The sequence below is a fragment of the Paramisgurnus dabryanus genome, chromosome 1, assembly GCF_030506205.2.
Source record: "Paramisgurnus dabryanus chromosome 1, PD_genome_1.1, whole genome shotgun sequence".
NCBI classification, from domain to species: domain Eukaryota; kingdom Metazoa; phylum Chordata; class Actinopteri; order Cypriniformes; family Cobitidae; genus Paramisgurnus; species Paramisgurnus dabryanus.
The window spans coordinates 43,339,883-43,363,932 of record NC_133337.1 but is presented as its reverse complement, the minus strand read 5'-3'; the positions used below and the strand labels follow the sequence as shown (position 1 = coordinate 43,363,932).

The 24,050-nt window shown below is 37.2% G+C and overlaps 1 protein-coding gene and 1 long non-coding RNA gene across 2 annotated transcripts in view; one reads left to right on the top strand and one right to left on the bottom strand.

Annotated features, from left to right (window-relative positions):
- Positions 1 to 24,050, top strand: part of cdh10b (cadherin 10, type 2b (T2-cadherin)) — a 70,625-nt gene that overhangs the window by 10,990 nt on the left and 35,585 nt on the right. The window lies entirely within an intron of this gene.
- Positions 3,384 to 5,462, bottom strand: LOC135758884 (uncharacterized). The gene is made up of 2 exons (XR_012337928.1): positions 5,358 to 5,462; positions 3,384 to 3,877 (listed from the first exon to the last, which is right to left on the bottom strand). It is a non-coding gene; the product is annotated as an uncharacterized lncRNA (long non-coding RNA).

Genomic DNA, 24,050 nt, shown 5'->3' with positions numbered 1-24,050 from the left:
TTAAGAATTTTTAGATATTTCTACTGAAAACAAGACAAAAATACTAAGTGAGAAAGTCATTTTTGCTGTGTAAGTCGCACAGGTATTGTTTGATTTTTCAGAACATTTTAACCAAATGCTTTCAAAAAGTGGTGGGGACAAAATCAGCCATTTCAAAAAGTTGTGGGGACATGTCCCCAGCGTCCCCAGTGTAAATGACACCTATGGTTGGGAACCACTGAACTAAACTCCAATTTCTGGCCACTCTTAGCAAACTTTGTTACACTATTTTTGAGTACATTACACACAAATTTCTCTGTCTTGTGTCTTGTGAGTTCAGTGGAGTGGTGAATGGCATAAGCAAAGGCCAAAAGTTTCTGCTTTCTTCCCACACTGACATCTTATCCCAGAAGTTGAGAGAGAGAGAGAGAGAGAGAGAGAGAGAGAGAGAGAGAGAGAGAGAGAGAGAGAGAGAGAGAGAGAGAGAGAGAGAGAGAGAGAGAGAGAGAGAGAGAGAGAGAGACTCTGACATTGTAGAGAAGGTTTGCTTTAGGGGGGCATGCACTTCAGAGTTTCCAATGAAAGCACAGCATTTTTCAAAAAAGCCAGCAGTTGGCTTTTTCGCCCTGAAAGCCGCCGCTTGGTGGTTTTTTCACTCTTAGCACTGAGTGCCGAGACGTAAAAAATATTAAACTTTGAGTAAGAAGCTCAGCTCATCAAAGAGAAAGGGACAAATACCATAACAACCAACCTGCCCATCGTACACCAACTAGTAAACAAATCAGAAGTATCACAGCAACGAAAGCACTCAGCTTAAGAAATCTGGCAGTCGGATGTAAAAAAAGCTGTCAGTCTGGGTCCGTCTGATGTTTCAGATGCATTTAAAAGCTTTAGTGTGCACACCCCCTTAGAGTTTCTGAAGAAATGTCAACCATGTTACTGTCCTCTGTTCCAAATGACTGAACTCAGAAGTCAGATACAATATAATAAACTAAATTTTTTGTCAAATATATGAAATATCCTCAGATATACAAATTAAATCCTCCCAAAACTAAACTGTCTGACCAATGCTAAGTCAGCCAGCAATTGCATCATTTGTTCATTTGTTACCTCATATAAACTTCCAAATACATTTTCAGGTAACACTTTACAATGAGCGTGTATTTGTTAACATAAGTAAATGCATTAGCTATCATAACACTGAGCAATTTAATCTTTCAGCATGTATAAATCTTTGTTCATGTTAGTAAATGCCTATACAATTATTCATGACAATTTTAAAGGCTGAATATAACATGAACTAAAATGAATAAATGCCGTAGAAGTATTCTAAGTTTATGTTAGCTAATGCATTACCTAATGTTAACCAAAACAACCTTTTTGTAAAGCGTTACGATTTTTCAGAAAATGCTAAGACAAAATTGATGACCATTAAAATGATTCATAGCTGAAAACTTTTAAATCCCCTGAGCTCTGAAAGATCAACCTCTGAGAAATACAACCAGTCCCAATGATCGGGTGCAAAGCAAAACAAATGCTCCTCCCTGTGTCGAGAGTCAAACCTCTACACGCCAAGTACTGTAGCTCGCTTCTGTGCAACATGCTGTTTTAAAGGTGGGCCTGCCGGCGAGACGAGATTCGGTTAAAATCAAGACAAGTGAACCGCTCTTCACAGTTTGCGTCAGATCAGAGGAGAACGCTTGTCAAGTGCACAGACAGCAGTAGTTTACAGCGGCAGCTACAATTCTGCTACGCGGGTGGGGGGGGGGGGCTGCAGAGGCTGTCGACGGCCAATTTTACGACAAAAATGCTGGCTTTCATTGCTGCCTTTATCTTGTGCAAGTAAACAAGTCTAATGTGAGAGAGGGGTTGTAGAGAGCACTGTAGACAGATCAACATCTCTTCTTTATGTATGTTGACTGACTTTGGAGAATTTTGCAGATATTCAACATACCTAAGACTGTGATACTAGAAAAAAATGATGGGAATCTAAAGGATTTCTGTTTCAATAATTATAGTTTATTTTTACAATTCAAGTTTTCAATAATTCAATTAATGATTTTGGATAGAAATTTTTCATTGCCCTCAACAGCCTTTTGCCAAATTGGTTTAAAGAGGACATTTCACAAGGGTTTTTTAAGATGTCAAATAAATCTTTGGTGTCCCCAGAGTATGTACTGTATGTGAAGTTTTAGCTGAAAATAATCATATAGATAATTTATTATTGCATGTTAAAATTTGCCACTTTGTAGGTGTAAGCAAAAATGTGCCTTTTGGGTGTCTTTGTAAATGCAAATGAGCTGATCTCTGCAATAAATGTCAGTGCCGTGGTTGGATAGTGCAGATTAAGGGGTGGTATTATCCCTTTCTGACATCACAAGGGGAGCCAGATTTCAATTACTTTTTTTCACATGCTTGCAGAGAATGATTTTCCAAAACTAAGTTACTGGGTTGTTCTTGTTCATGTTTTCTAGGTTGATAAAAGCACTGGGGACCCAATTATAGCACTTAAACATGGAAAAATTCAGATTTTCATGACATGTCCCCTTTAATTCTTAGATGCTTGTATCTAAAGTGACTATATCAGTAAGTACATTCCTGAGTAATAGAGATCCACCGATTTTTGCACCAGTAGCTGATTATTCAGATTGATATCTGCCGATAACGATAGTTTGGTAGTTATATTAACTTACATTGCCTAAATTCTGAAGATTAAATTTTCTGAAAGTTATTAATTTATATAATGACCATTAATATCGAACCTTAAACTGGTGATTTTTCTTTACATTTTCTATACACAGAGCCCAAATTCATTGTGTTTGCCTGTTATCTTTTAATTGACACACTGAAAAAAATGATTCATTCAATTTAATCAATTTTTTTAAGGTAAGCGGTTGCAATCAATTTATTTAAGCTACATTTAAACAAAAAAAATGTGTTGAACTTAATCAATTTTATTTAGTAACCCTAGTATAAAAAAGCTTAGTAATTTCTGCCATATTTAATTGTGCTACATTCTCGTATATTATTTATTTATGACTGATGAAAAATTATTAATTGAATTTAATATTTTTTTTTAAGGTAAGTGGTTGCAATCAATTTATTTTAGCTACATTTAAATAAACACATTTCATTGACTAACTTTCAACATTTTTAAGGAAATTGTTTGCAATCACTAACCTTAAAAACAATATATAAAAATGACCCTTAAATGGCTTTGCAAATACACCAAGTGGTAAGTTTAATGTTATTCAGCAAATGTAGTGCATGTTCAATAATTTCTTTGTGTGTACAAGTGTTTAAAACAAGTGCTCACTGCACATTCACAAAATATAAAATAAAAAAAACACAGATGGAAAGAGGCCACAATGTTTGTGAATCAATAAAACAGCACAAAAGTCAAAAACAGTAGTGCTGACTTCACACATTGCACAATAATTATTTTTAAAAAAAGTGTTACATTTTTACAGACAACAGTTATGAATCATTAAAAGCATTATTAAAATGTTTAAAACTACGGATTCCCAGGTCTTAAATGATAAACAGAGTAGACTGTGACATCTGGACTAACATTTCATGCTGAGCATGCACATACATGTCTGCTTTTCAGTCCTTGAATTTTTGGGGAGAGCTTTAGAATCCATCTGCATAATGAATTTCTAAAAAATTTCAAAAAAAGTAGTATTTTAGTTCTTTGGGGTACGCCAAATTAAGCACATAGATTGTACCCAGCATCAATGCAGGCTTGTGCCACAGATTTGAGCTGCTCAAGAATCATCACTCCAACAACGACTCCAATATCGTCATAGTCGCCAAGAACACCTTCTTTCTTTTTGATTACACATATGTCCATGGTGATGTTTTCCAGGTCTTTCAATAAGTCATCTTGTTGACTGTCCTACATTTAAATAAAAATAAGCTGTTATTAGAGATTGTTCTGATTCATAACACTTTGACAAGTCTACAGGCAAGGGTAATTACAAAAACTATGACACCCCTGTTGCCCATATATTATACAGTGCCCTCCATTAATACTGGGACAGAGTGCACACTTTGAGCTGTATTTAGAGGGTATTCACAAATTCCAATTTGTCTTTAGGATTTAGGAATTACAGTCGTTTAAATGGGCCAAACGTAATGGGACAGTTGAGCTGTAATGGACATGCATTTTGTATTTGTTAAATAATTTCCTCATATATGAAGCATGTTGTGATCTAAAGTTGAAGTTTGGCATTTGGACGCTGTGGCTGTAAACACACATCATATACACAATTCACGTCCATAAAACAACTTTTAAGCGAACTGTCCCATTATATTTGGCCCTGAAATACATTTTTACATATGTAATAACATATCCCAATATTTATGAAGGGCACTTTGTGTGTGTGTGTGCGTATATATATATATATATATATATATATATATATATATATATATATATATATATATATATATATATACACATATATACATATATATACACACACACACACACACACACACACACTCACACACAAATATATATATATATATATTTGTGTGTGTGTGTGTGTGTGTGTGTGTGTGTGTGTGTGTGTGTGTGTGTGTGTAAGCAACTCAGAGAAAGCGAAAACATAGTGGAACTGCAGGTAAGCACTGCAGCTTTTAAATTTGGACAATTGATAACGAATTTATCGTGACGTGAATATTAAAACACGTTATGAGATATCGCCACTGATATATTTATAAGCAGCATGCAAAAACATCTCTCTGACACTTTTAAAAAAACTTTTATATAGTACTGGCAAGCACAAAGTCTCATATTAAGCGAGTTAATAACAGACAAGGCCAACATCAGAGCCAGGGAATTCCTGTCAGAGATGTAGCCCAGAGAGGGCGGTGGTCAGTGGGGCGAGTAAACACTGACGTCCGCTCTCTGGTTCTCACGTACCGTAGCTTCCTTAAGCAAACGTTCAAACAGGCGCTCTCTTAACTTATCGACTGAATATTTGAATATTATACATATATATTCTCGACTGAACTAATCTTAAAACTACATCTTGTGACAAAGAAACGCTAATATTAAGAAACGGCTTGTTATGAGATTCAAAACAGCCGAGTGAAATCCGTGGCGGAAGAAAGTAGTTCCCAAACAAAGTGGCTTTTAAAATAACTCTGTTGTTGTTTTCTAGTTTTCGTTTTTCAAACGTGTGCCGTCGAACTGTTGTATAAAAGCAATTTCGCTCTCGGAGTCGTGTGGTATTTGGTTAACTTATATCGTCACGGCTGTGATTGCCTCCAGCACTCTGCCTGGAGGAGCTCTTATAAACGGCGTATTTTAAGTATATAAAAATATTCACGGTAAAAAAAGGTGCTGTATTACATGAAATATTACTTACTGTGCAAATAGACCGACTGAGCAAAACTCCGGGGCTGAAATATCCCGTCTTCCTTTCCCACCGTCACCGTGAAACTAACTGGAAACTCCTTTTAGCACCAGGGAAAATGTGCATTTGTGCGCATGCGCAAAGAACCAAACTATTTTTTTTAAACTGAATTTAATAAATTATAATGACTTGGATTTAAAGCAAATACAATTCGCTTAAAACCTATTAATATATACTAATTAAAATCAAAAACTTAAATAAAATAATTAAAACTAGCTAAATTGAATTATGCTTCATTTAATTGGGGCCATAATCATTTTTTTCAGTGCAGGATATACCGGCATGAATATTGTATGTTTATCAATTATCAGCCGATAGTGTGGAAAAAAACCCCCCGCCCGATACAGATTATTTGCCGATATATTGATGCATCTGTACCGGTGGTCAACCAATATGGGGGGGGGTATGGTCAATACGGATATTAAGAAAGCTGTATGCCCGATATGAGGCTGATATAACACAAATTTTATTACAGTAAATATGAGGCAAACTAAAATTAGTGAAACTTAATAAACATTTGTTATGCATATCATTTATAAATATACCATTTTAAAGTACTTTACAAGACATAATTAATGTGGATCTGACATCTCACTGTTTAAATAAGTGTGTTGAACTAGCATGATGTTGTGTGTGACACAACATAACTTCATGTTCAAAAGTGAATAATGATTGGTCATTTAACTGTCTGCCAGACTTTGGCTTTAAATTGAATGACACTGATTGTCTTTTCATTACAAACATCACATTTAAGTAATATAGAAAATTCATGGCCGTCTTAAAAAATATTTATCCGCTGATGCCGATAATAAAACAAATCCAAATATTGGCCGATAAATCGCCCTCTGCAATATATTGGCCTATCACCACTCCCTATTGAGGAATCAAACTGATGACCTTGATGTTACTAGCAACATGCTTTGAGCTACAGAAACATTACATTTTATGCAATTAAATATCTGCTGTACATGATTAAAATTTTTTTTTTAATTCACTATGAAGATTTGTTGTAGTTTTTATTTAATGGCAGGATCAAGAATAGCACTGTCAGAGTATTTTTAGTACAATGTTACCCATGCATGTTTAAGAGACCGGAACCAAAAGTCATAATAATCAAGATACTATGATTTTCAAAAAATAAACAATGAGAATGACGTCAATACATCAAAAGCCTGTAATTCAGGCCTCTCGGAGCATCAAGTTTGACGTGACAAGGCAACAAAACAACCCTGACTGCAAAGAGTCTGCTGGTTAAGAAAGTGTCAGAATCAGCAGATATCTGGATCTCTTCCCAGCTTTCATGCTTCTTTCTCTTTCTATCCCTTCTTCTTTTCCTGGCTGCTGTGTTTCTTTGGCATGACAGCTATCACATGGTTTTGGCCCTCTTCTCATCCAGCGTCCATTCTCGCTCCCAATTAAAGTGCCAGAAAGACACAGGGCTCCCATAAATACTGCAGGAGGCCGAGGGGGAGCAAACGGCCACATGCTGTTTTGGGTCGAGCACTGTGGAGCGACTTGATAATTTTTTTGTATTCCTTTCCCCTATTTCTTACTACTGTGTGTGTGAGAGAGAGATAGTGTGGCGTGTGAGAACTTGTGCAACCCGATGGATGAGTACTTAAAGCCCCAGCGAGAGGCCATCAAGTCCATTGATGGTTCTCCTCATAAAGATAATACAGCACCTTTAGAGAGCCTTGTGGGACACCGTATTTATTTTTAACCAGCCACGACCTCCACTGCCCTCTTGTCAGAGACAAGCCCTTAAAGAGGATTTATTTTCCAGGGTGAGGCTAGAAACAATTCATAAAATAGAAAGAATATTTTCAATAAAACAACAGCCCCACAAGGCGTTTATAGTGTGTAGTTTGCGTTTAGAAATAAGGAGCTAAAAGTCAAAAGGCCGGACACACTTGAATTGATTTTTCTTGTGATTTTAAATTTTTATCTGAAGTGTGGTTTTGCAGACAAACAAACGTTTATGAATGGGTGCTGAAGATGAATGGATGAAGATAAATTAACAAATGAAGAGTTTGGTTCCAAAGCGCAATACATCCATTTTGACTATTTTGGGTAAAATGTCACTTTCTTGGTATAGAAAACACAAGATGAAAACCACAATTTTCTGTTACAAACTTTCACATAGCATCTTTAGGTTATAATAACATTAAAAATTCAAATCCATAATTTGATTTTCAAAGATTTATAAGAACTGATATTTTTTTTTTCAAAATGCTATAAATCTATTGAATCAATATATAATTGTGCATTCATCTTTGCCATGTTATATTCATTTAGTTGACTAGTGGTATACACCGATTAAAAAATAAACATTAATGGCATTAATAAAAACACTTATTTTGACATATTAAGAACACCGTCATTGCCGCTGTTATACTTGGAACGTCTTCGCTAAACTTTTTTGACAGCGTTCAGCTGTAAAATGTTTTGGTTCTGCTCGATTTTCATTGACTTCGAGTAAAATAATGGAAAGTTTTTCATAAGATCCCCTTGGGGTCAATGTGTTAGCATGACAGAAGCTTGATGCTGTCGTGTGAGAACAAACAACAGCCGGCATTTTTCTTTCTACCGAGTGCCTCTCGCGTAAATTATTCGATGTTGATGGTTTAGGTTTCTTCGCCACCACAGAAAACCACCACAGGTTTATCAATGCCATCAAAAGTATTATTTTGTTTTTGTTTGTTGATCACGAAGTAAAAAAGTAGATTATGAAAACTAGGATTCCGTTTGTATTCAACACACAACCATTGTTGTTTACAATGGGTGGGATGGTGCGCTGTGATTTGTTGAGCGGATTTTGAAAACCTGTGTTCACAGCACTTTGGCCCCAAAACATTTCTGTAAAATTGGGAGAGAGGCTTCTTTGTGAACATAAACATGTCCTGTGAAAGTTCTGGGATCGCTCCTGTAAAGAGGACCTAGAAACATTGCCCTAACATTCACGGAAATCATTCCAACAAGAGGCAATGCCGTAAGGGGCATGCATGTTATATTAAGGACACACGTGTCATCGCAACAAGAAATTATGGTGTAGCTCTTTGACACACGGATTTCACAACGAGAAATGTCTGCAAACTGGACTAAAGCCGAGATCAGGAATCTCGTCCATGTTGATGCTAAGATCATTCCCCAACATGACAGAACAGCGCATAACACTTTTGTCAAAACGATCTTTATGTGATGTGTGTGAATCCACGCACAGATTCCGGAAAATCATTGGCAATGTGAGTGAACCAAAAATTAAATGATCCCGGAAAAATCACAGACGCATTTTCTGTAAATTTCTGTAATCTCTGTGTGAAAAAGGCTTAACGTATAGCATACAGTAGATGTGTTCAAAATGTTGACTTTTGTGGTTTGTGTCTTTTTAAGAAACATTATGGTACAACTGAAACAGAAATGAATATATAAAAAAATAAGAAATCTTAGCATAAAAAGAGCAAAGTACACCATCATATATAATTCATTTAGTTCATGTCATGTGAGAAACAGCTACTGCTTTGATTTAACATGAACCAGCACAAGGCGCGAATGCAAAACAAGAAGGATTAAAGAAACAGATTTCTAACAGAATTTTTTTATGACTCAAGCTTAAAAAACTCATATTTGAACTGCATGAACATATCTATTAATAAAAGAGACAATCAAAAACCCATTAAGTACATGGAAACTTGTGGCCATCCACCGGTATTTAGGGTCGTTCAGGAGTCTCAGCTCTGTTACGCATAGAGACTCTGACGTCCAGAAGGGCCTTCATGAATTTCGTCAGGAGTTTGATGTGAGGACAGAGACTCGCGTGGCGCTACATCAGCTCTATTGATGTGAATAAAATCCTATTAACCTTCTTTGTGCCCCATAATGCATTGTGCAAATAAACCCGCAAATACTGTCCTCTTTTCTCTCCGTGTTCACTTCCTCTCTCTGCATCGGCCTTTTGATCCCTTTCACGTAAATACTCCCCCTTAATGGAAAGAAATAAACAGACTGACACGATCTCGGTCGTTTCGTGAGCATCAATAAAAAAGCTGAAAATGATGGCTCACATTTGAGTGTTTAAATATTTAGCACAGGTTCATTAGAGCTCGCCAGAATAATGAAGTCATTTGAGCGAAGAACCACGCGATGAAGGGAGAAAGTGGAAACGTGTCTGAATGCTAATCTGACAGTGGGGCACTTTTGGAAATGTCAACTAATTACACGATTTGAAACACCATTTCTAAATGATAAATGAACTAAAATATTTCTTCTCTAAAGTTAGAGGAAACGAGACATTTTCAAGCTCAGGTAAGCTTTATTGTCATTTCAAGAGATGTGGTGACATCATAACTTAGTTTTGGTAAACCATTCGCTGCAAGCATGTGAAAAAATAGATCACTGAAATTTGGCTGCCTTTGTGATGTCAAAAGGGGATAATGCCACCCCTTATTCTGCACTATCCAACCACGCCACTGCCATTTAGTGCAGAGATCAACTCATTTGCATTTTAAAGGACACACCCAAAAACGTCACATTTTTGCTCACACCTACAAAGTGGCAGTTTTAACATGGTCTAATAAATTATCTGTTATTTAGTGCCAGAACTTTGCATATTGTATGTACTCTGGGGACACCAAATATTTATTTGACTTCTTAAAAAAGTCTTGTGAAATGTCCCCTTTAACTAAAACTGAATTTAACTATGCATGTATATGCACCCAATATACACATTTAATGCAGTTATAGGAAAACAGTGCAAAGAGAAAATTTTAGGCAAACAGCACAGATGTAAACGATGCAAAATGACACAAGGGTATTATAAAAAAATATGTAATACATACATACGTATGTAATGTATGTAAATGCAGACATGTTTCCTGCTGAGCTTGTGTAGCAGCGGGGATGTTAAAGTGTCCAGTCCACATAGAGAAAGAACCTTGGATTGCATGCACATTGAATATCTAGTATGCTAATATCTCAATATATGGTAAAATATCTCAATATCTCACAAAAATTGGTCATTGAGATGGTACCCTTTAAAGAAAAAAAGACAACAGTAATGGCTCCTCTCCTTATTTTACAGTTCTAAAGAGGTCTCATCAATGTCTCAAACTAACTATATGTCAATGTCAATTAAAAGTCATAGGGGCAGTTTCCCGGACAGGGTTTAGATTAGTCCAGGACTAGGCCTTAGTTATATTAGGACATTTCAGTAGTTTTTGCAAACAAACCTTACAAAAAAATAATACTGGTGTTAGGGGTGTGCCGGTTTCAGAATTGGTGATGACGTGAGTCAAATGTGACGGTTCGTCACATAACCGTCAGTGGGGGGCGTTTTGCTCGTTTAAATGCTCGTGGATTGACGGGAAAGTGTCATTTTACCATAAAATCATGAATGTGATGCCAAGTGTGTTTTAAACAGTAATAACTTTGAACAATTTAACAGAAAGCAATGAAATATTTCAAAAAAACACACGGTTGCCAGAAGACTGCGCTGTCACTCTCTGCCCAGCATAAATTAATCCTCTATCTATCATCTATTTTAATAATCTTCGGAGAAACATATTTGTGCATTGGGCTTTTTATGTCTGTAATTGTGTCTATATCTGTCATTACACGGACCAGAACAGCACGAAAACAATGTGGATTAAAATCGTATTGAAGAGGTTTTGTTCAAAAAAAGCGCAGGTAAAAGAAAGTAATATGAACTTGAGATTGTTATAAAACGCAGCCGGTGTAAAAGCACAATGGCCATGCGCAGCAAACGCTCTCCGCAGACGCGCTGCACAGTGCTCACCCGGCGTTTGAATAAACTAGACACTGATTAGCTACTTGCTCTACGTTTCTTTAAAATTAACAGCAAGCAGTGAATGTGCGTTCAAGAGAGTTAGTAGATTAGCATGGGAGGATTTGAACTTGAAAAGCGGAGTGTACTGACGCCTTTCCGCGGTTAAAACAACATTCCTTCTTATGGTCATTCATGTTTATTTGATGCTATAAATTAACTAGAAGGAAGAGATGATTTGAAAGGTGAGACTTTGTTTAATATGTTAAATCTCAAAAGTAACCGAAAAGTAACCTGGTCTGTCCTGTATGTCAGCGCGTTGTCAGTGTCTGCTCCGCTCTGTATTTTTCACTGCGTGAGAACGTGAGGGGGCGTATAACACAGACTGTTAACAATTGTTTTTAATTAGTATTTAAAAATTCTTTATGATAAAAAATGTTTTAATAATTTAATTTAATTTTAATAACACGGTTTTGGCGGTTGTAGAGTTCTAATGACGGTGTTCAACTATAACCGTCGGTCTCACGGTTATATAATGACCGTCACACCCCTAACTGGTGTGCATCTTGTTCTCTTTTTATAACCTCTTAAATGGGTAGGTTTCTTAAAACATACCACATTTTGAGCAAAAAGTTGAAATAATTGCACTTTTGTCAAGGAATTTTGTTAGAGATCAGATTCAGAACAGAGTTTAAAATGTTGCTTCAGTTTTTTATAAATTGGGTAAGAGGCCATCTAGTGGATATTAGCGGAATTACAGATTACCGTAAAAACTAGCAGGGAAAGCGTCTTTGGCAAGGAAATGTTTTCTCTTAATTGATGAGATAACTCAAAAAGAGTTAAATAAAACATCTGACTCAAAATTAATAATTAATTAGAGAAGTTTATTTAATTTAACTCCATTAACTCTTTCACCGCCAGCGTTTTAAAAAAAAGTTGCCAGCCAGCGCCAGCGTTTTTCATGATTTTCACCAAAGTTTAATGGCTTCCAGAAAATTTTCTTTTTTAAAGGTGCAGTGTGTAAATTTTAGCGGCATCTAGTGGTGAGGTTGCAAATTGCAACCAACGGCTCAGTCCACTGCTCACCTCTTGCTTTTGAAACACATAGAGAAGCTACGGTAGCCACCACCGGACAAACATGTCATCGTTGGAGACAACTTAGTAAAAAAGTTTGTCCGTTAAGGGCTTCTGTAGAAACATGGCTGCACAAAATGGTGGCTTCCATGTAAGGGGACCCTCTGTGTATGTAGATAAAAACGTCTCATTCTAAGGTAATAAACACATATCGGTTCATTATGAAAGGTCTTTATACACCCCTGATAATATAGTTTTGTATATTATTTTGCATTTCTGTCAAGAGATCCTTTTAAAAATTACACACTGCACCTTTAAATATATAAACATACAATATACCAAATGAAAGTACAGACCCTCTGCTTTCAAACAAAAAAAACCTTTCATCCTACCCTCAGTGGTTCTTTTGTAATCAGCTTTTGAATATGGGTAGGTTTCTGCAAAAACACCACATTTTGAGCAAAAAGCAGAGATAATTCCATTTTTGTGACCGACTTTTCATAGAGATCCCATTCAGAGCGATCTTTAAAACAGACACGGACATGCAGCCGCTTGCCATAGGGCAATACTTCCGGGTTTAAAAAGTTGCGGAAGGGCACCTGGTGGATAAAAGCGATATTGCGGAAAGACGGAAAATCTCGTCATTGGCGGGGAAGCGTTTTCTCTTAATTGACGAGATATCTCGTCAATGGCGGTGAAAGCGTTGAGCTATAAATAGCTAGCCTGGCTAACACCAGACCAGTCCCATAGAGAATGAAACGTGGTCTGGGAACCATATGTTCATTTTCTCGTACTTGAGGCATGGTTTACGAATGCCCAGAGCCGTTTATTGTGCACTACGAATGTCTATCAAATGCGTCTGTACGTAGCTCATAGCCAATCGTTTCAATTGTACCAGATGACGTATGTAGAGCAACATGAATTCAAACGTAAACCACTTTTATCGGTACGTGTGCACACAGCTGAAAGCTATGCAACTAAACCGGTAGCTGTATATTGATATTGAAAAGCAACACAATTTAGTGGCACTGTGACAACCACAGTACATGCATAATGACAATATGATATTAATAAATACCACTTACCATTTATAAGTTAAATGGACTTCGTCGACGACGTTGCCTAGCAGCAGTGTTTGGAATAACGCCGTTTAAAAGAACGGCGTTACGTAACGACGTTCATTTTTCAGTAACGGGCTAATCTAATTAATTACTTTTCCCGCCGTTACAACGCCGTTAACGTTACCGGACGTTAAATGCGGTGCGTTACTATGCACTGACTTAACCTGTGTGATCCAAACACAACCCTGGCTCACACAGCTAGTGAGGAGGTAGGTTAATAACGTGATAAGCGATTATGATTGGCTAAGGCAGAGTAATGTGTTTCATGGTAGCCAATCAGAGCCAGTGTTGTTATTCACATGCCAGCGCACGCGCCTGCGGCGACACACACACACACACACACACACACACACAGGGCGAATTCCAATCGAAAGTGATGATCACTATGCCCTATTCCCTTCGAAGATCAAATCTCTTGATGTATAAACTCTAGATAAAGTTGCGCAATGTTGTCTGATAGTGTGGCTAATTAAAATACACTTGGTGATAAAATACAGCGTCTTTTTCTGTTTATTTGGATTTTACATCCCCTTCGCGAAGTGCCCTTCAAGGGCGCACAAACGGCATTTGGAATTTACCCACACACACGCAACAGCTAAACAGAGATTCGCGGCAGCAGAAGAGATGGCGAGTCAGGAGGAGCAATCCGATGGAAAGTTGGCATTTTCAAGGTGGAGATATAAGCACTACTTCAAATTCATTGTGGTCAAAGCAAGAACGTGCATGTAATGTGTACATTATGTCCGGGAGCGAAGACTTTGTCGACATCCGTTGTAAGCAACTCTATTTTAATGAATCATATTGTTAAACTGTTTACTTTTTTAATGAAGAAAACGAAATACAGCAGCCTATGTCTTCCAGACTATTTATCTCAGTTTGATTTATTTAATTTGCTACAGTTATTGCAAACACACTTTATATTATTTAACTGTTTACTTTTGAAGAAAATACCTGAAGTACAGAATGTCTACCAGACCAGTTGTCTGACATTGCGAGTTTGATTTATTTAATTAAGAATACGACTACAGAGCAAACACACTTTTTGTTGTTTAAAAGTTAACTTTTTGTGAACAAAACACTTGGAAGTACAGGCTGTTTACTTGACCAGTTGTCTCAGTTTGAGAGAGTTTTATTTAATTTAGTTTGCTGAAGTTAAATGCACTTTATATGGTGTAACTGTTTACTTTTCTTACAAAGATAATACTTGAAGTGTAGGATAAAACTCTTGCTGTCTGTTGACGTGCAATAAATATGGAAAGTTATGTATGAACACCTGTCTGTTCTACTCATTTCAACTGACATGTGAAAACTGCTAAAAAAAATACAAATTCTTTGACATATAGCAACTTTTTTTTAACCGTAACGCAAATAGTTACTTTCCCTGGTAACGAGTTACTTTTATTATAGAGTAATTCAGTTACTAACTCAGTTACTTTTTGGAACAAGTAGTGAGTAACTATAACTAATTACTTTTTTTAAGTAACGTTCCCAACACTGCCTAGCAGGTTGGTCCTATAAAACTCTGTAGCTATCATGTCTTGCCATCCAAACATCCTTCTTGGATATGAAATTGTTTAAACTACTTTGAACACTATCTAAGGCTTCATTGAAGAGTAACTTTGTGTCTGCTGCCGTGTTGGATGAACAAAACTTGTTGGTGTGTCGCATAGACGGCGTCATGCTGCCCCCTCCCTGTCTTTGATTGGTTCCTTGTTTCAATCAAAGTTCTATAGTTTCCATGCTAGCCCTGCAACGTAAATAAATTTGCGTGCAATGCAGCATGGGGAAACCCAGGCTAATAAATAGCAACTTAAAATTCTTATCTAGACAGCCCCAAATGGTAAAGAGGTACAATGGCACACAAAGTTATTACACGAAATGATTTGACTATACAAAACTGTTACAAGCCCTTAACAACATTTTTTCTTAGCAGCCGTTCATTGCGAAATCACTGCAAAAAAATTTTTAAAACCAGGGGCGAAGAAGATATAAGCAAAGACAGCGACGCTCCCCGCGGCAACGTCCCCATCGACAGACGCACACTCCAGTTCTCTATAGCTCGTCTGCAACAGGGTTTGAATGATTGTTTTATACCATGCAAATACAGTGCAGAAAATCTGCCGAGGAACACGCAAAAACGTGTCTGCCAGAAAGCGATAGACATCTCGCAGATGTTTCTTTCTTTCCATCACAGCAAAGTCAGGCCTCACAGGAACATCCGGCTATGGAAGCAGTTCCACTACGTGTCCTTATCCACTCGGAGTCCACAGCCAGCGAAGGAGATTAGAGAGAGAGAGCGTGATAGAGAGAGCTCTGCTGATTCTGAGTTCACGAGCTTTTCAACTCTACAGAGAGTCTGCATGCGATGAAATCTGTTGTAAACCTCGACATGTGACAGTAAAAAGCTGGCAATCGAACCGTGCAGGCCTTATGATTAACGCAAAACAGCGAGACGGCAAAAAGGGTTTTGGTTTTTGGAGAGACTGCGCGTTCGTGTTGAGTTAGTCAACTTGAGTGTGTCTTTTTTATACTCGGAGTGCACACAAGATATGCACAAAGAAATAAACGGGAGGGGGACATAATTATTCTGTATTCATTCTGGGCTTGGGCTCTCATTTCCACAATCTTCTCTCTGCAGCAGTAAGCAAGTGTTCACTACCGACCTGACAAGAATTGTCAATGATTTCTCTCCTGCTCGGTTGACAATCCCACTGTGTGTGTGCAGGGGATTTAATTCCTAAAGCTGCTCTGAGTCAAAGGCTAATTTTGTGCTACGCGAATTAGCAAAGGCAAATGAAAGCAAGGCCGGGATAAACCCACACTGACTTTATATTCAACCATTCTAGCTCATTATAATCAAGAACATCCTTAAAAAAAGAAAGTACAAATAAAGTACGCTTATGCCTGGAACGCTGGCACGCGACACACATTTTCCATGTTTCCTCTTTAGGGAGCTGGTCGAATTTTTGACTGGCAAAGATTATTTAGGCAACCTCACACCGGAGAAACGTTCCTGCCAATAAACAAAGGGTATCTGTGCAGGATTGCTGATGCCGCCGAGCGTGGGGTGTGATGCCAAAAAGTGCTCCCCGAGTAAATGAGCGGGCGATCAGTATTCCCAGCCACGCGCGGCATTCTCCCTGTAGTGCATTTGAAATGAACAGAAAGACTGTTGAATCAGGATCTATAAGGACGAATCAAATTGCTGCTATTTTTCATGAGTCACTATAAAAGGCCGCTGCACGGTCCGACAGACGTGTTATTCTGAAATGGCTTTTAATTTGTCCCTAGAGGGTTACTTTCATTTTTCTCAATTCCCATTTTTTGTTGTTTTCCTCCTTTCTTTTTTTTTGAGCTGGCAGTAATTAGGACACCCCGTGTCTTCCAGTGAGCTTCCAATGAGCAGCCAAATGGAAAGCATTGGCTACGCAGTGGAAAAAACACATCTGGCGTATTGTGATACAGACCTGTTGGAAAATAAATAAATAAACGGGGTTTACAATCAATTAGGCAAGTTACTAATGTGCCTGTAGCAATAAAAAATTGTATGTGTGTGGTTCGTACATGACATGCAATGAATTGCGTCCAAAGCTGAAAAACAACCAACAAAGCAATTACATTGAGTACCTCGCAATGCTGTAGCCGTTTCTCATTTTTAGATTCAATGAAATTTTGATGTGTTAATTGAACTGTAATGTACTGTTTCTTGATATAAAACCTGTATTCTCAAGGGCACACTTTGCTTTTAACAAGTCTGCCTGAATTTGTTTGCATTTAGCACAAGAAAGCACACAATCCACACGGCAAACATTGATATTTTTGCGCTTTATATTTAGAATTGTGTTAACTGTGTAAATGATATTAACAGCGTGGGTATATAGTGTTAATGTACATCGCTTCATTCTCTGAATAACTGCAGATTTAACAACATAGTCAAAGTTGTTCTCATGTGTAAAATGTGCCTTGTTTTTTTAACAATGTGATTTTGTTTGTTTGTAAAAGTCTCCTATAGACAGGTGTTGAAAATATAACACTTTAAACAATGCACCTGGTTCGTCCAATGTTATTGCTCTGTCCATATTAAATAAAATAAATAAATCAAATAAAAATAAATAAAATGCTGAGTTATATGCAACCTAGAATTGAGTCAAAAAGAGATGAACCCAACCCGTTTCAATTAAAAATTAATGTTTTAACCCATTATTGGATTTTCTGGGTTTATTTTAGACCCCGACCAATATGTTTTATTTGGATCGATACAGATATTACGGAGTAAATAAATGTCTTATAACGATATATCGTTCGATATTCTTTATGTATATATTATAGTACAGTAAACACACAGTACTTTGCAGGTCCAATACCCTCTAATACAAGGACTAAATGTGGGGACACATTTCAAGTAAGAGCAAAGATACATTGTGTTACCTTTTAAGATACATTGTTACAGTTCCCTTTTGAGGGAACTCACGTTGCGTCACTGCGGTGAGACTTTGGGGACGCCTCCAAGGGGTAATCAAATTTGTATATCAAATTCAACCAATAGTGAGGCTTAACGACAAAGACAGGGTGACGTGGGAGCCAGGAAGTATTTCACTATCTGAAATATTGCCAAAAACGGCGTTGCAGGGACGCAGGAAGTATGGCAAGGGAAACGCAGCGTATCGTTCCCTTCTCAGGGAACAACAGTTACATACGTAACCCGCGACATTTTCATGTGACAAAAACAAATGTACTGCACAAAGTTTTTATATCAGTCCTGACTTCTAACGGAAACCCACAGTGTTCTGTGTGGACTTTAGACTTTTATAAAACTAAAGCGGCTGCTATTCAGTACCTCTTTCATTTTTGTTTCATTTTGTGAGGTTGTGAAAGTAGCACAAGGTTATTGGCCTGAAATATCTGAGAAAGTCCTTACATTCTGATAAATAAAGGTGTGAGGAATGAGCATGTTTAGTATCAACACAAGCAGCTGCAGGGCATAGCGGGGCACAATCTAACGCTTTTTGGTTTTGGCTCAATCATTCAAAAAATATTTGAGTTTGATTAATTATATTTTTACATAAGCAACACGCACATCTCTGCTACAAATGAAGATTTGAAGTTTGTTTCTAGTACTTACCATTCTTGGACAATTACACCAAATGTGACAGAAGTGCAGACGTTACAACTTACCCCATAGGTGGGGTTAATTGTAACAGGCAGGAGGTTAGTTGTAACACTTGATAAAAATTAAGTTTGCAGGCAAATATTTCAATACTATTTTGTCTATATACTTGAAGTGGATATTGTTTATATATCTGTCTATAATAGACAGGTATCCACACTGTATTCATTCATCCAGCCCTTTTCTAACAATAGTTCAATTATAAATGGATACAAATGTTTAAATATGTGAGAAAAAGCAGCACAATTATGACAAAACATTTATTTTATATGTAACCCTGTCTGTAATAACCATACTACAGTTTCAAAATCAAATTTTGAGATAATGAGCATCAAAGTCAGATTTAAGCCATTCATTTCATTATGATTTCAATCTTTTACGTAACCTTATTCAATTAATATTTAAGATATGAACAAAAAAATAATTTGACACACGATTTTTGATAAGACAGGCACATTTATTTTGTTGGCAGCCAGCAATCATTCGTGTGTAGCCTAACATTAGCGGTTTTCATATCGTAAGTGCTGAGGGGTTAGTTGTAACACAGCGTTACAATTAACACAACTCGGTGAAAATATTTTCAAACCTACCAAAAAAGTTGCTAAGAGCTGCAGACATATTTCAAAATGATGCTATGTTTTAGTCAACAAGACACTGATTAATATGACATAGCATTAGATTTGGTGTCTTGCACACTCAATTCACAAACCAGAAAAAAAACATATGATGAACAAATATACTTACATGCCACCAAAACACTCTTTCATGAATAACTCGTCTTTTGGCAGCGTGAAAAAATATCACTCAACCCTGTGCAACAATGTAAACAGTCCGTGTTACAACTAACCCCGCATTAGTTTTTGCACCGTGCACCCCTGCTCTCACATACTGTAATATTAGTGTGCATCATTTCTCTCGCTCGCGTTTTAACAACTCGCAAGTGGACAAAAGAGACGGGTTAAAAACACCAAGTGTTAAAGGGAATGTGTCTTATAATGCAGTTGACCAAAATGCATCTTAAAACAAGGTGTAAAAAAATGCTTGACTGCCGCTGCCTAAACAAGAGACCCAATAGCAAACAATGGAGCAATATCTGTGGCATATCTGCTGATACAGATATATCTGCATGGTTCATAATCTGCCAATATCCGCAAAACAATAAATCAGTCGGGCTCTAGTTTATTTAACCCAACAGCTGGGTTCGTCCCTACGCTAGGTTGAAAATAACCCAGCATTTTGTTAAAAGTATTCAAGGTTTGTTAAAATCAGATACACAAGATCTGGCCTAAACAGGCACAAAAAAACATATTTCATGCATCACCTTCCGTTCCTGCGGAGAATTTCATCTCGAGCACAGTTCACCTCAAATTAATGACCTAACGAAGCCTGTCGTTGTGGTTCGAGCGTGTGTTTACCTCATATATTAATGTGATGCTTTTATGTGTCCCCTTTAAGCGAGAGCAGACACTCGCCTGACAAATACCAATTAGCCCGGAGAAGCCGGGGTTTGTATTGCCTTTATGCGGCTGTCTGCTTTCATTGCATGTCTCTGTCTCAGATGTCTTTTTATGGATTTCAAACTCTCATCTGTGTGGGCCATGACAGTGCTGAAGGATTTCTTCACAATAAAGGACGTAGAGAGACTAATTACGGTGCTGTCAAGGGATTTTATACATAGCCGGGACGAAAATGGAATCTACATCTTCATACCGGCTGCTCTGGTCAACACCGACATGAAAGCGCGGCGTTTTATTGATAATAAGCTTTGTAGGTACGGTATGCTTTGTTCTCGAATGAAAGAAAAGGAATTGCGCACTGCCTCTTTATTATAATGTGTGATAAATGCGCACATTGTTTATCATAGACACAGCTGTGGGTATAGCAAACATTGACATTCAACGTAAAGGCCTCCAGCTGTTCATTTGTCATTTTGTAGATACATCAAGGTTATACATGGGTAGATTTCAGACTGTGGCCAATGTCATCTGTCACAGCTTTTTGTCTGTCTTAAATGTTAGCCTAAAAAACAACACAGTCCTGAAGCAATGACAAATCATTTCATTGATTCGGTCTTCTTGTTTTGTTTTTAAGTAAAATTACTTAAACCTTCTTTTAAACAAGAAGCATATAACAATTTTATATTCGCTGCTTTTCTAATCCCACTTCCGTTTTAAGCTTCAAACCTTAAAAAAAACTTGCCATAACAAAATCTCAGTTCAAGATAGATTTGACAACCAGTTGCATCATGCAAACATGCATGCTTCTCAGGTAAATATATCTTTTTTTTTTGTATGTTTAAATCTTTTTTACTTCAAAAATAGGCATGCACCAAATGTTCGCCAACCAAAACTATTAAACAAGCATTTTCGGTGTTTGAAACATTTCTACATACTGACCTAAAACCAATTTGACATTTCCATCATCAAATAAATTAACAAAAAGCATTTTATGCTGTCATTTTATTCCAAAACAAGTCTGTTCCCCTCACATCATTTGGGTCTGAAGTTATTTCCTGTAAATATGTGGAAAATAATTAGATCTTATCTTGAGCTATTTATATCTAGTTTGGCTTTACGGCATGCTGTGTCCCTCAGTCGCATTGTCACTCAGGAGGATGTGGACCCGCGAGATAGAAACGCACAAACATTTCATTAACCACATGCTAATGATCCGCATGCTAATGTTTGCATAGATTAGCTGCTTTGAGCCGAATGCAGACACTCCCCCAACCCATTTCCTTTCTGTGACTGACAAATTCTGGATTTATTTATTTGGAGTTTTCTGTCTCAGTGATGGTAAACACTGTGGCTTTGTCATAACATACATAGGGTTGATTAAAAACAATGGCTTTACAGCTATAAAGTCCAGGACACTAGAGAGACAAAGGTTGTTGTCATAAAGTGTGCCATGCTACTTTCATTTAACATTTTATATTGCTATGAGGCCTCAAAGTAATAACGTTTCAACATTTCATAGTCTGTCTACAGCAAACCGTATACAAGCAACATGTTCTTTCCTATTCAGTAAGTCTACAAAAGGCTGGGGGAAGTGAGATTTATAAAGAAAGATACGGAGGAGAAAATGTTCCTTAAATAGACCGGGTGAACAGCATGTCCATGAATCATGTGCCCCTGAACTAGTATCACAATGAACATCGACTTAAGTGATCTAAAATGTAATTTTATTTTATTGTTACATATATGTTACACATTATTGTTGTTAACTCAAAAGTTTGTTTATGTTACCATTACATGTTGTGTTTTTGTGATTGACTGTTTTCTACATAGAATCATCCATAATCTAAAATAACATTTTGTGAAAATATAACCTTGATATATTTAATTTATATTGAAATTAATATTAAATCAAAACGCTTCAAATCTCATCAATTATGAGACTTTAAACTGGATTTCACAGACAGGGTTAAATATATACACATTTGGACTTTAAATATATTTTAAATATTAGTTATTATTATTAATGATACCTAGTGCAATAAATCATTTTTATGTAACTTACTGTGAAGTGTTGGGAATGACATTACAGCCATGTCTTATGAACACATATTCGCAGTATGATGATATGTTAACCAAAATGTATTTATCAGCACAGTGATTTTTTTTAAGGGTACTTTCACACGTGCACTGTTTAGTTCGGCCCAATTGACGTGTGGGTCCGAGTATGGTTCGTTTGAGTCAATGTGAACACAACAGCCGCAGTCTGGTGCACACTAAACGGCCGCTCCGAGACTGCTCTAAACAGGTGGTCTCTGCAACTCCAATGCGACCCATTTGTGGAGTGAATTCTGCGCGACCTCAGGCCGCACCAAATACAGGAAGTTCTCCACATGTTTGAGCCACTAGGCTTCCGTCGTGACATGAGCCTTGAGTTATATTGTGGGTAAACAACAAATAAAGCCATCTTGGTCCGTTGTAGATATTCAATGTGTCCTGGCGGCGTGAGCAGATGATTTCATAAATGCATAGCTGTCCTCCACACACAAAAAATAGTGACACTTTTATTATTTTTAGCAAACAGCTCCGTGAAAAGGGCTTTAATAGAGAAGTTGCACAATTTGGCATCAAGAAACTTTGCAAAGAGGTGCATTGTTTATCTCCATATCTTGCTAGATTCGGTCTTCCTGTCAGGCTGGTTGTCGTGGAAATGTGGGGGGTGGTAATGGGGGTAAGCGCTTTCAGAGACCATTGACAGCACTGACCATTGTCACATGGTGTACGGTGCGGCGTTTCGATTACGGTAAAAACAACATATGTGAACACGAACCGCAATAACTGAAAAATGATACAATGTATTTTGGTGCATTCCGAGGCCACACCCTTGTGCGCACCAACATGTGTGAAAACACCCTAAATCTCTGGGCAAACAACGTTGGTCTGATATTGCATGGCATGGTACTCCTACAAGGCAGGCTATACAAATTTTCGCTCATGAATAATTATAATTTACATGACTGGGAAGTCCAGAAACTTACCTAGTAGCATAAACATGACTTCATTCATATTCATGAGACAGACCACCTGATGTGATATCACCAAATGCCCATCACCACGATTTTATGCATGTTTTGAATGTGATATAAAAATTAAAAAAGTTAAAAAAAAACTTTTTTACGTTCACTTGAGGTGTTTTTTTAATTATGCATTAATGAGTAAACGCGAATAATGGGAGATGGAAACGCAACGATGACATAACGAACATTGAACGCATGGAACAGTCTGGCTGTTTCTGCTAAAGTTGTCTTTCCAATACTGTAGTTTCCGGACTATAAGTCACACTTTTTTCATAGTTTGGTGGGTCATGGAACTTATAGTCAGGTGTGACTTATACATCAAAATTATTTCATATGAACCAAGAGAAACCATTAACGTCGACAGTGCGAGAGTCCGCTCTATGCTGCTCCTGTATTTATGTAATTCAATGAACTCGGTGATGTCGAATGACTTTGGGACCTTTTTAAACTTGATTTGGCTTGTCATGTTAATTTAGCATATTCAGCCTCTTAGGTATGTTCTGTATGCTATTGTTTAGTTGAATAACTTGCCTTTTCAGTTTGAATGACTCGGCTTGGATTTTGTGAAATCATTTTCTAAATAAACGTGACATATAGTCCAGTGCGACTTATATATATGTTTTGTCCTGTTCAAAACGCATTTTTGACTGATGCGACTTATACTCCAGAGCGACTTTTATAAAATACGGTATATGTGGCTTGACATCGTCTTTATACCCTTGCTGCTTGTGCCTGCATCAAAAATGCTGCATTCCTTCTTCTGTGCAAAGCATTTAGTTTGGCAATTATATTCTACACTGCTAATAAATTAAAATCTTACCCCATTGTTACTGCATGCAGTCCTGTATTTTTTTCCACAAAAAATTACATATTCTTCAATAAAATACATTTCTGCATTATTTGGCTGTGACTCATTGGTAAAAACCGCAAAGACAAACATAACTTTGACATATTTAATACTCCAACATTTTGT